The sequence below is a fragment of the Dendrobates tinctorius genome, unplaced genomic scaffold (genome assembly GCF_039654945.1).
Source record: "Dendrobates tinctorius isolate UK_male_01 unplaced genomic scaffold, ASM3965494v1 ptg000136l, whole genome shotgun sequence".
Taxonomy (NCBI): domain Eukaryota; kingdom Metazoa; phylum Chordata; class Amphibia; order Anura; family Dendrobatidae; genus Dendrobates; species Dendrobates tinctorius.
The window spans coordinates 3,785,897-3,802,116 of NW_027361804.1; the positions used below are offsets into that span (position 1 = coordinate 3,785,897).

General features: G+C 44.5%; 2 protein-coding genes across 4 annotated transcripts in view; one reads left to right on the plus strand and one right to left on the minus strand.

Annotated features, from left to right (window-relative positions):
- The window catches only part of LOC141048480 (uncharacterized), a 53,795-nt gene that overhangs the window by 14,968 nt on the left and 22,607 nt on the right, over positions 1–16,220 (plus strand). The window lies entirely within an intron of this gene.
- GPR19 (G protein-coupled receptor 19) overlaps positions 1–16,220 on the minus strand; it is a 39,606-nt gene that overhangs the window by 5,541 nt on the left and 17,845 nt on the right. The window lies entirely within an intron of this gene.

The window sequence follows — 16,220 nt, forward strand, 5'->3', positions numbered from 1 at the left end:
GATATCTTCCCTCACATAATCTCCGGTCCTCCCAAGACTCCTTCTCTCCTCCACACTTATTCGCTCCTCACCCAACCGCCTCCAAGACTTCTCCCGAATATCCCCCATCCTCTGGAATTCCCTGCCCCAACAAGTCCAACTATCAACCACACTCAGATCCTACAGACGGAACCTGAAAACCCACCTCTTCAGGATAGCCTACAGCCTGCAATGATCCCCGCTGCCTCCTCACCATTACCGGAGCTACCGCATCACCATCACTGGAGCTGCTGCAACCCCCCAACCTACTGTCTCCTTCCCCACCATCCTTTAGCATGTAAGCCCGCAAGGACAGGGTCCTCTCCCCTCTGTATCAGTCTGTGATTGCTAGTTTGTTTACTGTAAGTGATATCTGTAACTTGTATATAACCCCTTCTCATGTACAGCACCATGGAACCAATGGTGCTTTATAAGTATGTAATAATAATAATAATAATAATAATAATGACGACAATGTTAGAATTGTGGTTTCATTATTGGTAAGAGAAAAAGTCCAGCAACTTTTTAAACTACCTTGTGTTTTAAATCCTCATTATTTATAAAAAATCTCTGCTTCCCGTCATTGAGTGAGAATGAAATCCTGTCTCGTATGGGGCCTAAACAAAACTTAGTAAGATATATTACACCAAACAGTCCAGGAGAAAGATTGCCCAGACTGGATACAATGTAACGAACACTGTAAGAAGCCTCAGTTTGGTAGACTTCTCAGGCTAAGGGTGTATGTATAGTCAGCACCTCTGTCCTGCACCTCTTTACACTTACAGTGCCTTAAAAAAATATTCACACCCAGTGACCTTTTCCACATTTTTTACACCCACAAACTGAAATGTATTTTATTGGGATTCTGTGTGATACCAACACAAATTATCAAGTATTTGTGACCTGTAAAGAAAATGATTCATGGCTTTCTAATTCTTAAAAAAATATATACGATAGGTGACTACGGCTCGCCAAGGTCCGGAGGGTGATCGGATAAGGTCCAACACCATAGCACAAGCAGAAAATAATCCGGCACTCCAAAATCAAAGAAAATCTTTAATTTATTGTGTACAATCCAGTATTGTGCAAATCTGTGGCATTTCCGTCAATCAGACCTTTCTCAGACATGCACTAGTGAGGTGGATCTACAAAGCAGCCGATCGGGGTGGATACACAGATGTAAGGAGTTGACACAACCGGCTAGGAGGCATGTGGAACAATGAGGACTTGGATAACTCAGGGCTCACAGTCTGAGAACCTGTGGAAGAAGTGAATGCAAGAAAAAGGCCTTGAAATTCTATAACAGAAGATTGAATAACAAAAATCTTAAAGGGAATCTGTCACCCCATTTGATCTATCTAAACTATTAATATGGCTATACAGGTTACAGACTGCTGACAACAGTCCTCCCTGTGTGTCCCATATCAGCTGTGTTGTTGAGAAATCATCTATTATCACTTTATATAAGTGACCTCTTCCAGGGTCCAGGGTGGATGGTGCCTGGAGATAATCATGTTATGTGGTATTTCCTGAGGAAGAAGTCATATGTAGACTTCGAAAGGCATTGAATAAAACCACCTTTCTCCTTTATCAAAACGTCCGGATTTTCATCTGTTCAGCAGAGTGGGTATTATCCACAAAATTCCTCGCAAGTTTCATTGTCTGAATGTTGACTATTCAATTTATGTGTTTTTCTTCGGTTAGTCAAGAAACAAACTTGTCATATCAATCTGAACGTTGGCTCTTCTTGTAGGTTGAAAAATGTTTGTGACTTCCTGAATGGCTGCTGTTTACCTCTTATATCAGCTCCTTCAAGTTGTGTTGCTATCCTTGGAAGACAGGGACTCAGGGTCATTGAACAATTAATGTTTGCTAATTTGTTGATTAGCCATTGTACAAGGTCATACAGTTTGTTGACTTGCAAACATTTCATGATTAACTAAGAACCGTCGAAAAATGAGAGTTGAGCTTCTGCCACCTTCCCCCAATCCTGTGTCACAAGTGTGTCACATCCTCCTGGGGTTAGAAAGTCATTTCATATTGTGAATCACAGGTCATCCATTTAGCCTGTCTGTTTCATATCCAATATTAAATGGATTTCGGTTCCTTATGTGCTGAAGAGGTTGTCGTCGCCACATGATGTGGGACGTTCTGAGACATTGTGTCTGTTCCAAATTAAATTGTAAAATTCAAATACGTGCACAGAAGAGCCACGCTTATACATTGAGCATCAATGCAAATCTCTCTTTATGACATCATCTTATATAGGTATTTAATAGTCATACATGGTAGCAATATCATTGGCTCAGCTTATTTCTAAATGTGTGCTGGCATTAGCATACATTTATCTCATTGGCTAAAGGTAACATTGTCTACATCCAGCTGAAGAGCTTGTATCTTCTCCTTAGGTTTTGTTTCTCCATTATATCTAAGCCCTTAGACAAATACATTTCTAAGACCTCTGTTATCTCATACACACAAACAGACTTTATTTTATAAAGCAAGGAAATACATGTAGAATATCTACAATAGTGTCAGGATAGATAAATATAAACCCTACTCGCACAAGGTCAACAACACTTTCTATGCTGGTTAGAAACATGCAACTTCATCTCTCAGCTGCTCCTGATCTGGTCATTTCCATTCGCTATATATAAAAAAAAAAAGGCCAGGCTTTCTCTTCCTCGCCAGTGAAAGTTCTAATTCCTGGTTCCCTGGAGATGCTGTGCTAAATTGGAGAGAGTTTGTTAAAGCTAGAGATCGTTGTATGTTGTTTTTGGGTGTGCGCTATTCTCCTTGTCCTATTCCTATTTGGTTTGTACATTCCTCCCCTTCCCTATACACCTCTCTGCCTCTCGTATTTTTGCATGTTAGTGGTTTTTCTGTTATCCCTGCTTGTTTAATGTGCTGATACTCTATCATTTCTGCCCTGGGCCTCCTGGTGGAGGGAGTGGGGACAGCTTAGGACATAACAGGAGAACAGTGAGGAACAAGGCCCAAACCTCCTCACCATCAGGGGTACCTTTGAGAACATAGATAATTAGAGCCCCAGCCTGAGGGATAGTAAAGGGCCCATTTCACTATCTCACATACAGTCACAGCGTGACATCCTGCGGAAAAATGCCTGAATAAGAGCTGGGAATTGTAAAAGGGGGATTTGCCTCTTTTTCCAGAGAAATTCTACAGAACAGCTGTCAGGACCCCATGGCTTCATCAAGAGGGACACAGATTTGAGATTCTACAGGAGGCAACACCCTTAAGGAACCACGGCCTTAGCTGAAATACAGACCTGCACTTTTGACCTCCAATGAACCCATGCATAAGCTTGGTGAAGCCAGGTTGTGACCCACTAGTCCCCATAGACATTGGGAAATGCCAGGTTGTTATCCTGTGGTCACCTGGCCACATACCTCAATGAACTGTCAGCTTCCTAAGCTTGTCGTTACATCGTTACATCGTCTCTGTGGGTGCCCGCCAAAAGTGGGATGCCACTGGTGGGGTAACCAGCCCTGTAAGCCCCAAAGTCGCAGCTGCTCTAATCCTGGCGAGTCAAGGTTGAAACTCTGAATTTTGCACCATCTTGAGTATTTTGCTGGGAATGTTCTACATGTTATTCTGTTGGTGGTTCAATAAAGTATTGCAACACTGTTTTACCCTCACCCTGTGTTGTCTTAGTAGTATTATGCACAAAGGAAAAGGAGAGCGCGCGATTAGTGGGATGAGCTCTGGCCTATGGGGTCTCGGGCCAGCGGATGTCAGCACCCACTGACCCCTGTGTCTCCACACAGCGTGTCCTACATTGCAAGTTGTCTGATGCCAAGCACAGTTATCCTCATTGTTCCACATGGCTCCTAGCCTGTTGTGTAGACTCCTTGGATCCATGTATCCACTCTGATATTTGTGCAACACTCTGGTTTGTACACAAATTCAAAATTTTCTTTGATTTTAGTGTGCTGGATTGTTTTCAGCATATTTAAAAAATATAAATCTGACAATTGTTAGGTGCATTTGTATTCAAGCCAGGGTCAGTACTTGGCAGGACCACTTTTCACTGCAGTTACTGCTGAGGTCTGTCTCTACCAGCATTGCACATCTAATGGTGACATTTTTGCCCATTCTTCTTTGCACACTCGCTCTTTTCAATGAAATTGGATGGAGACATCTATGATCAGCAATTTTTCACATCTTGTCACAGATTCTCTGTGATTTGGGTATGGATGAACTGTACCATTCACACACGTAAATATGCTCTGATCTGAACCCTCCATTGTAGCTTTGGCAGGATGTTTAATGTTGTTGTTCTGCTAGAATGTGAACCTACGCCCTGGTTTTACATTTTTTGCAGAGTCTAACAGGTTTTCCTGCATAAATTCTTCCCATCAACTCCATCCATCTTGCCATCAACTCTGAGCAGCTTCCTTGCCCCTGCTGTAGAAAAGCCTCCCCCACAGCATGATACTGCCACCACCATGTGCGATGGTGGGGATGGTGTTTTCGGGGTGATGTGCAGTGTTAATGTTTTGTGATGCACATAGCATTATCCAATTAGCCCCAAAAAATCTCCTTTGATCTCATCTGACCAGAGCACCTTCCTCCAAATGCTTGTTGTGCCCACTACATGGCTTTCTGCTGACTGCAAGCAGGACTTACCACACCCTCCATAAAAGCCAAATTTCTGGAGAATACAATTAATAAATGTTCTGTGGACAGATTCTCCCACCAGAGCTGTGGAATCTCTGAAGCTCCTCCAGAGATCATGGGCTTCTTGACTGCTTCTCTAATTAGTGCTCTCCTTGCTTGTGATGTCACGTTAGGTGGACGGCCATGTCTTGGTAGGTTTGCAGTTATGCCATACTCCTTCCATTTTTGCATGTTGGATTGAATAGTGCTCCATGAGATGTTCAGAGCCAGAGCTATTTTTCATAAACTAACCCAGCTCTACTCTTTTCAACAGCTTTATCCCTGACCTGTCTGGTGGGACCCTTGGTTTTCATAATGCTGTTTCATCCCTAATGTTCTTACACAAACCTCGGAGGCCCTCACAGAACAGCTGTAATGATACTGAGAAGAAATCACACACAGGAGAATGCAATTCACTAATTATGTGACTTCTGGAGATAATTGATCACTCAGGATTTTATTTAGGGGTACCAGACTACAGGGGAGAAAGAATACAAAGTGAATGTCAAAATTGTCAGATTTATATTAAAATTTCATATAATTTCCTCTACACTTCACAAATATTTGCCACTTTGTGTTACAGTGATGAGCAAAAGGGTAACAATGTTTTGAACGAATGACTTTCAGGCTCCATATCTGACCATCCACTACATTTTCAAACACGAGTCTCCCAGCATTTTATAGACAAACATCTTGGCTATCTCCTACATAAATTTGACTTGCAACTATTTAGCATATTACGGTGTTGCTTGTCATGTCACTGCATTGTTACTGTTTTGCTCCTAAAAATCTAAATTTGTATTATTTTGTTAGTATTTTGAAAATCTACTTTTGGCTTTCAACACTGCCTGAATCCTTCTGGGCATGCTCTCGATCAGTTTCAAGCATGTGTCAACCGAAATCTGATCCCAGGTCTCTTATATACATTCCCAAAGTTGGTCCATACTGGTTGACTCACTTGGGTACGTGTGCAGATTTTTCTTCAACTCTACCAACAAGTGTTCGATTGAGTTGAGGTCTGTAGACTGTGGGGCCATTTCAACACCTCTACTTCATTGCTATTGAACCATTTGTTCGCCAATCTTGAAGCATGCTTTCGGTCATTGTCCTGCTGGAACACTAAGTCGTCCTTTTCATACCCATAGTGCTCGAGTGTACAAAGTAAGGAGTCTTGTAGGATACTCACATATAGGAGATCACCATTGATCCTGGTCAAGTATCTGATGCATTTGGCTGTTAAACAACCTGATATCCTCAGGCTTCCTAAACCGATCTTGACAGCTCCTTCAATTTCTCGATTCGTTAGCCCCTTTTTCCCTTATTTTTTCATGACCCATTTGCATCCGTCAAAGCCTAGTCTATTGACTTTTGTCTCATTGCTCCAAATCACCCGTTTCCAATCTTCTACTGTCCACATTTCATACTTTTTTTTTTGCAAACTAGTGCTAACATTTCTCATGACAATATTGAAGTTGAGGCTTCTTCACCATTTTTGGGCTACCGTGCCAGACTTGTGAATTACACAATGCTTGCATGGACTTACACAATGCTTGTATATATGAAATGTTCATCTGCAAAACACTGTAAAAAAAGAAAGGTACTCTTAGTACATAAATTGGCCAATATACTGTATGTGAGCCCAAGCGCCACGTCAAATGATGCAGTTTGTCAATTTCCATGGTTGAGAGGCCGCCATCGATGAGCTGAATGATGCAGGTTCTCTTTCCCTTGGAAATCGTCTTCATGGCTGTTCATCAATTCGAATCAGTGAGCTTTCACTTTGGAATCAGCCTAATAATACACTGAGCTATTAGAGAATGTGAGAACAAGTTGTAATTTGTAATATATAGGAAGAAAAATATTTTTCCACCACCAGGAGCAAAACAGTAACAATGCAGTAACATGACAAGAATCTGCATCACTAATCATATGCTAAATTTATGTATGAGCTCGCCAAGATGATTATCTATAAAATGATGGTAGTCACACGTTCAAAGCTGTAGTCCCCATGGTAAGATATGGAGGCTGAAAGGGAAAAGTCAAAACACTGTTACCCTTTGGCTCCTCACTGTATATCAAATAAAATCCCAATAAAACACATTTAAATTTGTGGGTGTAATGTGAAACACTGTGGAAATGTTCATGGGGTATGAAGACTTTCTCAAGGCATTCCACAGTGGTGTGAAAGTACTCACTCTCTTGGCATTTTTGGTGTTTTGCTACCTGACAACCTGGACTTTTACTGTTTGAGGGTCTGCATCAGTTCATGAAAAGAACATACCTACAACTGTGAACATTTGGTTTTCATTTTGTTGTGAAACAAACAACAAATAGGACAAAATAACTGAAACCTTCAGTGTGCATAACTATTCACCCCTCTAAAGTCCGTTCTTTGTAGAGCCTCCTTTTGCAGCAATCACAGGTCGTTTTGAATAAGTCTCTATGAGCTTTTCATATCTGGCCATTCCTCAAGGTAAAACTGCTCCAGCTCCTTCACGTTAGATGTTTTTTCTCTGCTGAACAGCAATCTTCAAGCCTGATCACAGATTCTCCATTGAATTAAGGTCTGGGCTGTGACTAGACCATTCCAAAAAATTCACACATTTCCTCTTAAAGGAAACCTGTCACCCCCCCTGGGTGCCACGCACTTAGGCTGCATTCTGTGAAGGTGGCTCTTCCGTTTCTGACCCCCAGTAACGCCGAAATATTAACTTTTATAAATAGGTCCTCATACCTGTAATGAGTCCCATAAGTATGGAGTCCCCCCCTGAAGCAGCCGCCTCCCCGCCATCAATCATGTCTCTGTAGCGTCTGGGCACCGCCCTCCCATAGCCATCCATCATGCCCCTGTGCTGCCATCTGTGCCCCGCCTCCCATAGCCATCCATCATGCCCCTGTGCCCCGCCTCCTTCTGTCTCCTATGCCGGCACCTGCTATGTGAAAACAGTTCTCGGGCATGCGCAGTGCGCGCTGCCCATGAACTGACATCAGGCGATCACGCCTGCGTGTTGTGGAGACCCCAGATCCTACCCCACAGTGTGTGTGTTATGTTGTATTCACACTGCGGGGCTGGAAATCTGGGGCCTCCACAACACGCAGGCGTGATCGCCTGATGTCAGTTCATGAGCAGCGCGCACTGCGCATGCCCGAGAACTGTTCTCACAGAGCAGGTGCCGGCATAGGAGACAGAAGGAGGAGGGGCACAGACAGCAGCACAGGGGCATGATGGACGGCTATGGGATGGCGGTGCCCAGACGCTACAGAGAGGAGGCGGCTGCTTCAGGGGGAGACTCCATACCTATGGGACTCATTACAGGTATGAGGACCTATTTATAAAAGTTAATATTTCGGCGTTACTGGGGTTCAGAAACGGAAGAGCTACCTTCACAGAATGCAGCCTTTGTGCTACTGAAGGTGGCTCTTTTAATTAAAACCACCCGGGGGGGTGACACATTCCCTTTAAATCACTCGAGTGTTAGCAAAATGCTTTGGGTCATTGTCTTGTTGGAAGGTGAACCTCCTTCCCAGTCTCAAATCACTGACATACTAAAACAGGTTTTGGTCAAGAATATACCTATATTTCGCACCATCTATCATCCCCTCAACTAGGACAAATTTCCCTGTCAATGCTGCTGAAAAACATCCCCACACCAAGATGCTGCAACCACCATGTGTCACGACTCTGTTGTCGGGAGTCCCAGGACCAGAGACTCCTTTCCTGTCCCTAACGCTAGAGGCTCACCCTGTTCACCCGCATTACTTCTGATGGTGAAGATGCCGGGGCCATGTACCATGCCTTAGCTCTGGAATCCGCCTTCTGTCTGCTAAAAGAAACTTAAGTCGTTTAATTTGAAGGTAAAGTGCTTCTAATCAGTGCAGTAGTAGGAGAAATAAGACACTGCAGTCATCTGTCTCCTTTCTATCATGGTAAACCTGTGACACCATGTTTCACTGTGAGGACAGTGATGTATGGGTGATGTGCTGTGTTGGTTTGGCCCCAGACATAGCTTTTACCTTGGTAGCCAAAAAGTTCAATTTTGGTCTCATCTGCCCACAGCACCTTCCACCATATATTTGGGGAGCGTCCCAAATGTCTTTTAGCAAACTCAAAACGAGCCTTACAATTTGTGTGTAAGGCTTTTTTTCTGCCCACTATTGTGGTCGTATGGAAAGATACTCCAGTGTCTTCTTGGGAACTCTGCAGCTCCTTCAGGGTTACATTTGGTCTATGTGCTGCATCTCTGATTAATGCCCTCCTTGCCCAGGCTAAGAGTTTTGGATGACGGTCCTCTCTTGGAAGGTTTCTTGTGGTACCATGTTCTTTCCATTTGATAATGGATTTATGATGCTCCAGGGATCATCAGAGATTGGGATATTTCTTTTTATAACCCAACCCTGACTTTGTCCCTGACTTGTTCGGCGATCTCCTTGGTCTTCATGTTGTTGTTTGGTGACGCCTCTTGTTAATGGTGTTGCATCCTCTGTGGCCTTTCAGAAAAGGTAAAGTACATATATACTGACAGATATGTGACACTTAGATTGCACAGAGGTGGACTTCCTTTCATTAAGTGTGTGACTAAGGTTATTGCTTGCACCAGAAATGTTTAGGGGCTTCACAGCAAAAGGGTAAATACATATCCACATGCCAATATTTTTTATTTGATCCCATAAATGTAATTTATGCCTACATCTTTCTCACTTCACCAACTTAGGCTATTTAAGTGCTGATGCATCACACAAATCGGATTCCACAAATATTTGAACACAGGTTGTAAAGTAACAAAAAGGTAAAAGGACAAGGAGGGGAGTACTTTCATTACAGACTCAGTGCATTAACGCAAAATACACTGCACGCTCAAGTACCGGTCTGCAGCATCTCTCATCCTCATTCTCTCCTCCAGCATCATCTGATAGCGGAACAAGTCTATACCAGAAGGAGGCACAGGATTACTGCGTAACAGAGGTTCAACAGCATTATGCATCCTGACCGCACCCATAAACAGTGCCATGTAAAAGTTTGGGCATCCCTGGTCAAACTTACTGTTATTGTGAACAGTTATGCAATTAAATATAAAATTATTTCTAAAAGGCCTAAAGTTAAAGATGACACATTAAGTTATCCATTCCAGCACCCATTATTATTTACTACTGTACCTCTGTATTATCCATCCTGCACCCCTATTTCTGCTGTACCCGTGTTATCCATCCTGCACCCCTATTTCTGCTGTACCCCTGTATTGTCCAGCCTGCAACCCTATTTCTGATGTACCCCTGTGTTATCCATCCTGCACCCCTATTTCTGCTGTACCCCTGTATTATCCATCCTGCACTCCTATTTTCTACTGAACCTCTATTACCTATCCTGCACTCTATATTTACTACTGTACCTCTGTATTCATCCTGCACCCCATTTTACTACTGTACCTCTATTGCCTATCCTGCTTCCCTTATTTACAGCTGTACTCTTGTATTACCTATTCCTGCGCCCCCTATTAATTATGACTCCACCCCTGTATTAGCCATCCCTGCACCCCCAATTCACTATTGTGCCCCTGTATTATCCATCCTGCACCCCCTATAATTTACTACTCTACCCCTGCATCATCCATCCTGCACCTCCTATGATTTACTACTGTACCCCCGGATTATCCATCCTGTAATCCCCCTATAATTTACTACTGTACTCCTTATCCATCCTGCACCCCCCTATTTACTACAGTACCTCTATTTTCCATCCCTGCACCCATCTATTATTTACTACTGTATCCCTGTATTAGCCATTCCTGCACCTCATATTTACTACTGTACCCCTGTATCATCCATCCTGCACCCCTTATTAACAACTGTACCCCTGTATCATCCATCCTGAACCCCTTATTAACAACTGTACCATCTATCCTGAACCCCTTATTAATTGCAGTACCCCTGTATCATCCATCCTGCACCCCTTATTTACTACTGTACCCCTGTATCATCCATCCTGCACCCCTTATTAACAACTGTACCCCTGTATCATCTATCCTGCACCCCTTATTAATTACTGTACCTCTGTATCATCCATCCTGCACCCCTTATTATTTACTACTGTACCCCTGTATCATCCATCCTGAACCCCTTATTAACTACTGTAACCCTGTATCATCCATCCTGCACCCCTTAACAACTGTACCCCTGTATCATCCATCCTGCACCCCTTATTAACAACTGTACCCCTGTATCATCCATCCTGCACCCCTTAACAACTGTACCCCTGTATCATCCATCCTGCACCCCTTATTAACTGTACCCCTGTATCATCCATCCTGCACTCCTTATTAACAACTGTACCATCTAACCTGCACCCCTTATTAACAACTGTACCCTGTATCATCCATCCTGAACCCCTTATTAATTACTGAACCCCTGTATCATCCATCCTGCACCCCTTATTATTAATTACTGTACCCCTGTATCATCCATCCTGCACCCATTAACAACTGTACCCCTGTATCATCCATCCTGCACCCCTTAACAACTGTACCCCTGTATCATCCATCCTGAACCCCTTATTAACAACTGTGCCATCTATCCTGAACCCCTTATTAATTACTGTACCCCTGTATCAGCCATCCTGAACCCCTTAACTACTGTACCCGTGTATCATCCATCCTGCACCCCTTATTATTAATTACTGTACCCCTGTATTATCTATCCTGAACCCCTTATTAACGACTGTACCATCCATCCTGAACCCCTTATTAATTACTGTACCCCTGTATCATCCATCCTGCACCCCTTAATTACTGTACCCCTGTATCATCCATCCTGCACTCCTTATTAACAACTGTACCCCTGTATCATCCACCCTGCACCCCTTATTAATTATTGTACCCCTGTATCAACCATCCTGAACCCCTTATTATTAATTAGTGTACCCCTGTATCATCTATCCTGAACCCCTTATTAATTATTGTATCCCTGTATCAACCATCCTGCACCCCTTATTATTAATTACTGTACCCCTGTATCATCCATCCTGCACTCCTTATTAACAACTGTACCCCTGTATCATCCACCCTGCACCCCTTATTAATTATTGTACCCCTGTATCATCCATCCTGCACCCCTTATTATTAATTACTGTACCCCTGTATCATCTATCTTGAACCCCTTAATTACTGTACCCCTGTATCATCCATCCTGCACCCATTATTACTGTACCCCTGTATCATCCATCCTGCACCCATTATTACTGTACCCCTGTATCATCCGTCCTGCACCCCTTATACTGTACCCCTGTATCATCCATCCTGCACCCCTTATTATTACTGTACCCCTGTATCATCCATCCTGCACCCATTATTGCTGTACCCCTGTATCATCCATCCTGCACCCCTTATTACTGTACCCCTGTATCATCCATCCTGCACCCATTATTGCTGTACCCCTGTATCATCCATCCTGCACCCATTATTGCTGTACCCCTGTATCATCCATCCTGCACCCATTATTGCTGTACCCCTGTATCATCCATCCTGCACCCCTTATTGCTGTACCCCTGTATCATCCATCCTGCACCCATTATTACTGTACCCCTGTATCATCCATCCTGCACCCATTATTACTGTACCCCTGTATCATCAATCCTGCACCTATTATTACTGTACCCCTGTATCATCCATCCTGCTCCCCTTATTGCTGTACCCCTGAATCATCCATCCTGCACCCATTATTACTGTACCCCTGTATCATCCATCCTGCTCCCCTTATTGCTGTACCCCTGTATCATCCATCCTGCACCCCTTATTACTGTACCCCTGTATCATCCATCCTGCACCCATTATTACTGTACCCCTGTATCATCCATCCTGCTCCCCTTATTGCTGTACCCCTGTATCATCCATCCTGCACCCCTTATTGCTGTACCCCTGTATCATCCATCCTGAACCCCTTATTGCTGTACCCCTGTATCATCCATCCTGCACCCATTATTGCTGTACCCCTGTATCATCCATCCTGAACCCCTTATTGCTGTACCCCTGTATCATCCATCCTGCACCCATTATTATTGCTGTACCCCTGTATCATCCATCCTGCACCCATTATTGCTGTACCCCTGTATCATCCATCCTGCACCCATTATTGCTGTACCCCTGTATCATCCATCCTGCACCCATTATTATTGCTGTACCCCTGTATCATCCATCCTGCACCCATTATTGCTGTACCCCTGTATCATCCATCCTGCACCCATTATTACTGTACCCCTGTATCATCCATCCTGCACCCATTATTATTGCTGTACCCCTGTATCATCCATCCTGCACCCATTATTGCTGTACCCCTGTATCATCCATCCTGAACCCCTTATTGCTGTACCCCTGTATCATCCATCCTGCACCCATTATTACTGTACCCCTGTATCATCCATCCTGCACCTATTACTGTACCCCTGTATCATCCATCCTGCACCCCTTATTACTGTACCCCTGTATCATCCATCCTGCACCCATTATTACTGTACCCCTGTATCATCCATCCTGCTCCCCTTATTGCTGTACCCCTGTATCATCCATCCTGCACCCATTATTACTGTACCCCTGTATCATCCATCCTGCTCCCCTTATTGCTGTACCCCTGTATCATCCATCCTGCACCCCTTATTGCTGTACCCCTGTATCATCCATCCTGAACCCCTTATTGCTGTACCCCTGTATCATCCATCCTGCTCCCCTTATTGCTGTACCCCTGTATCATCCATCCTGAACCCCTTATTGCTGTACCCCTGTATCATCCATCCTGCACCCATTATTACTGTACCCCTGTATCATCCATCCTGCACCCATTATTACTGTACCCCTGTATCATCCATCCTGCACCCCTTATTGCTGTACCCCTGTATCATCCATCCTGCACCCCTTATTACTGTACCCCTGTATCATCCATCCTGCACCCATTATTACTGTACCCCTGTATCCTCCATCCTGCACCCCTTATTACTGTACCCCTGTATCATCCATCCTGCTCCCCTTATTACTGTACCCCTGTATCATCCATCCTGCACCCCTTATTACTGTACCCCTGTATCATCCATCCTGCTCCCCTTATTACTGTACCCCTGTATCCTCCATCCTGCACCCCTTATTACTGTACCCCTGTATCATCCATCCTGCACCCATTATTACTGTACCCCTGTATCCTCCATCCTGCACCCCTTATTACTGTACCCCTGTATCATCCATCCTGCACCCATTATTACTGTACCCCTGTATCATCCATCCTGCACCCCTTATTACTGTACCCCTGTATCATCCATCCTGCACCCCTTATTACTGTACCCCTGTATCCTCCATCCTGCACCCCTTATTACTGTACCCCTGTATCATCCATCCTGCACCCATTATTACTGTACCCCTGTATCCTCCATCCTGCACCCCTTATTACTGTACCCCTGTATCATCCATCCTGCACCCATTATTACTGTACCCCTGTATCATCCATCCTGCACCCCTTATTACTGTACCCCTGTATCATCCATCCTGCACCCCTTATTACTGTACCCCTGTATCCTCCATCCTGCACCCCTTATTACTGTACCCCTGTATCATCCATCCTGCACCCATTATTACTGTACCCCTGTATCCTCCATCCTGCACCCCTTATTACTGTACCCCTGTATCATCCATCCTGCACCCATTATTACTGTACCCCTGTATCCTCCATCCTGCACCCCTTATTACTGTACCCCTGTATCATCCATCCTGCACCCATTACTGTACCCCTGTATCCTCCATCCTGCACCCCTTATTACTGTACCCCTGTATCATCCATCCTGCACCCATTATTACTGTACCCCTGTATCATCCATCCTGCACCCCTTATTACTGTACCCCTGTATCATCCATCCTGCACCCCTTATTACTGTACCCCTGTATCCTCCATCCTGCACCCCTTATTACTGTACCCCTGTATCATCCATCCTGCACCCATTATTACTGTACCCCTGTATCATCCATCCTGCTCCCCTTATTGCTGTACCCCTGTATCATCCATCCTGCACCCATTATTACTGTACCCCTGTATCATCCATCCTGCTCCCCTTATTGCTGTACCCCTGTATCATCCATCCTGCACCCCTTATTGCTGTACCCCTGTATCATCCATCCTGAACCCCTTATTGCTGTACCCCTGTATCATCCATCCTGCTCCCCTTATTGCTGTACCCCTGTATCATCCATCCTGAACCCCTTATTGCTGTACCCCTGTATCATCCATCCTGCACCCATTATTACTGTACCCCTGTATCATCCATCCTGCACCCATTATTACTGTACCCCTGTATCATCCATCCTGCTCCCCTTATTACTGTACCCCTGTATCATCCATCCTGCTCCCCTTATTGCTGTACCCCTGTATCATCCATCCTGCACCCATTATTACTGTACCCCTGTATCATCCATCCTGCACCCATTATTACTGTACCCCTGTATCATCCATCCTGCACCCCTTATTGCTGTACCCCTGTATCATCCATCCTGCACCCCTTATTACTGTACCCCTGTATCATCCATCCTGCACCCATTATTACTGTACCCCTGTATCCTCCATCCTGCACCCCTTATTACTGTACCCCTGTATCATCCATCCTGCTCCCCTTATTACTGTACCCCTGTATCATCCATCCTGCACCCCTTATTACTGTACCCCTGTATCATCCATCCTGCTCCCCTTATTACTGTACCCCTGTATCCTCCATCCTGCACCCCTTATTACTGTACCCCTGTATCATCCATCCTGCACCCATTATTACTGTACCCCTGTATCCTCCATCCTGCACCCCTTATTACTGTACCCCTGTATCATCCATCCTGCACCCCTTATTACTGTACCCCTGTATCCTCCATCCTGCACCCCTTATTACTGTACCCCTGTATCATCCATCCTGCACCCATTATTACTGTACCCCTGTATCCTCCATCCTGCACCCCTTATTACTGTACCCCTGTATCATCCATCCTGCACCCATTATTACTGTACCCCTGTATCATCCATCCTGCACCCCTTATTACTGTACCCCTGTATCATCCATCCTGCACCCATTATTACTGTACCCCTGTATCATCCATCCTGCACCCATTATTACTGTACCCCTGTATCCTACATCCTGCACCCCTTATTACTGTACCCCTGTATCATCCATCCTGCACCCATTATTACTGTACCCCTGTATCATCCATCCTGCACCCATTATTACTGTACCCCTGTATCCTCCATCCTGCACCCCTTATTACTGTACCCCTGTATCATCCATCCTGCACCCATTATTACTGTACCCCTGTATCATCCATCCTGCACCCATTATTACTGTACCCCTGTATCCTCCATCCTGCACCCCTTATTACTGTACCCCTGTATCATCCATCCTGCACCCATTATTACTGTACCCCTGTATCATCCATCCTGCACCCCTTATTACTGTACCCCTGTATCATCCATCCTGCACCCCTTATTACTGTACCCCTGTATCATCCATCCTGCACCCC